The sequence below is a fragment of the Oncorhynchus gorbuscha genome, unplaced genomic scaffold (genome assembly GCF_021184085.1).
Source record: "Oncorhynchus gorbuscha isolate QuinsamMale2020 ecotype Even-year unplaced genomic scaffold, OgorEven_v1.0 Un_scaffold_962, whole genome shotgun sequence".
In the NCBI taxonomy this organism is placed as follows: Eukaryota; Metazoa; Chordata; class Actinopteri; order Salmoniformes; family Salmonidae; genus Oncorhynchus; species Oncorhynchus gorbuscha.
The window spans coordinates 185,001-187,500 of record NW_025745897.1 but is presented as its reverse complement, the minus strand read 5'-3'; the positions used below and the strand labels follow the sequence as shown (position 1 = coordinate 187,500).

The following is a 2,500-nucleotide window of genomic DNA, read 5'->3' as shown; positions in this document are numbered from 1 at the left end:
TCTCTGTGTGTCTCTCTGTGTGTCTCTCTGTGTGTCTCTCTGTGTGTCTCTGTGTGTCTCTCTGTGTGTCTCTCTGTGTGTGGTGTGTGTCTGTCTCTCTGTGTGTCTGTCTCTCTGTGTGTCTCTCTGTGTGTGTGTCTCTCTGTGTGTCTCTCTGTGTGTGGTGTGTGTCTGTCTCTCTGTGTGTGGTGTGTCTGTCTCTCTGTGTCTCTCTGTGTGTCTCTCTGTGTGTCTCTCTGTGTGTCGTGTGTGTCTGTCTCTCTGTGTGTCTGTCTCTCTGTGTGTCTGTCTCTCTGTGTGTCTGTCTCTCTGTGTGTCTGTCTCTCTGTGTGTCTCTCTGTGTGTGTGTCTCTCTGTGTGTCTCTCTGTGTGTGGTGTCTCTCTGTCTGTCTCTCTGTGTGTGGTGTCTCTCTGTCTGTCTCTCTGTGTGTGGTGTCTCTCTGTGTGTCTCTCTGTGTGTGGTGTCTCTCTGTGTGTCTCTCTGTGTGTCTCTCTGTGTGTCTCTCTGTGTGTGGTGTCTCTCTGTGTGTCTCTCTGTGTGTCTCTCTGTGTGTCTCTGTGTGTGGTGTCTCTCTGTGTGTCTCTCTGTGTGTGGTGTCTCTCTGTGTGTCTCTCTGTGTGTGGTGTCCTCTCCAGGTGTTTGAGTTCCTGATCAGGCTCCACTCTGCGGAGGCGGGTCAGGAGGAGGAGTTGTACCCTTACATCAGAACCCTGGTCCACTTCGACACACCAGAGTTCCTCAACGTTCTGGCCCTGGTGAGCCAAGTCTGGGAAACACTACAGAAAACTACAACCACACCTCAGAGAACTACAAGTACAACTCCACCCACACAGGGAGAGGTAGAAGCCTAGCATGGGTCTTATTTAGCCTATGAGGCAGCCAATCAACCAATCAAATCTTCAATTGATTGATTTGACCAATGAGGATCCAGCACACAACTAATTTAAGGATTGTTTTTAAAGGAGCACTGAGCACTTTTTCTATCCTTTCAGTCAACAGTCAATCAGTCAACAGTCAATCAGTCAACAGTCAATCAGTCAACAGTCAATCAGTCAACAGTCAATCAGTCAATCAGTCAATCAGTCAATCAGTCAATCAGTCAACAGTCAATCAGTCAACAGTCAATCAGTCAACAGTCAATCAGTCAACAGTCAGTCAATCAGTCAACAGTCAGTCAATCAGTCAACAGTCAGTCAATCAGTCAACAGTCAGTCAATCAGTCAACAGTCAGTCAATCAGTCAATCAATCAGTCAACAGTCAATCAATCAGTCAGTCAACAGTCAATCAGTCAATCAGTCAACAATCAATCAGTCAACAGTCAGTCAATCAGTCAATCAATCAGTCAACAGTCAATCAATCAGTCAGTCAACAGTCAATCAATCAGTCAGTCAACAGTCAATCAATCAGTCAGTCAACAGTCAATCAGTCAACAGTCAATCAGTCAACAGTCAATCAGTCAATCAGTCAACAGTCAATACAATCAATCTGTCATTATTAATGATCACCCACTGACTCCGTCCGCCAGTCAGTCAGTTAACCAGCTGTACCAATCGTTCAGGTCTCTACAAGTCTACAGACACAGCTGGTCAGTCAACATGTAAGTAGGAGTCATTCTGCCACTTGGTTTGTTTTTCAACACATCAAGAGGTTCTGTCAGACTGTCTCTCTGCTTTCACCTTCTGATCAACCTGTTTGACTGACTCTTTCTTTCTTTAGTTAAACGCTTTGTGTGTCCGTCCGTATGTGTGTGTGTGTGTCCGTGTGTGTCCGTCCGTGTGTGTGTGTGCGTGTCCGTGTGTGTCCGTCCGTGTGTGTGTGTGTCCCCGTCCGTGTGTGTCCGTCCGTGTGTGTGTGTGTCCGTGTGTGTGTGTGTCCGTGTGTGTGTGTGTGTCCGTGTGTGTGTGTGTGTCCGCGTGTGTGTGTCCGCGTGTGTGTGTCCGCGTGTGTGTGTCCGCGTGTGTGTGTCCGCGTGTGTGTGTCCGCGTGTGTGTGTCCGCGTGTGTGTGTCCGCGTGTGTGTGTCCGCGTGTGTGTGTCCGTCCGCGTGTGTGTGTCCGTCCGCGTGTGTGTGTCCGTCCGCGTGTGTGTGTCCGTCCGCGTGTGTGTGTCCGTCCGCGTGTGTGTGTCCGTCCGCGTGTGTGTGTCCGTCCGCGTGTGTGTGTCCGTCCGCGTGTGTGTGTCCGTCCGCGTGTGTGTGTCCGTCCGCGTGTGTGTGTGTGTGTCCGTGTGTGTGTGTGTCCGTGTGTGTGTGTGTGTGTGTGTCCGTGTGTGTCCGCGTGTGTGTGTCCGTCCGTGTGTGTGTCCGTGTGTGTGTGTCCGTCCGTGTGTGTGTGTGTCCGTGTGTCCGTGGATGTTTGTGTCCGTCCGTGTGTGTGTGTCCGTCCGTCCGTGTGTGTGTCCGTCCGTCCGTGTGTGTGTGTCCGTCCGTCCGTGTGTGTGTGTCCGTCCGTCCGTGTGTGTGTGTCCGTCCGTGTGTGTGTGTGTCCGTCCGTGTGTGTG

The 2,500-nt window shown here is 50.8% G+C and overlaps 1 pseudogene; it reads left to right on the top strand.

The window, feature by feature from the left end:
• LOC124020875 overlaps window positions 1-2,500 on the top strand; it is a 131,918-nt pseudogene that overhangs the window by 64,104 nt on the left and 65,314 nt on the right.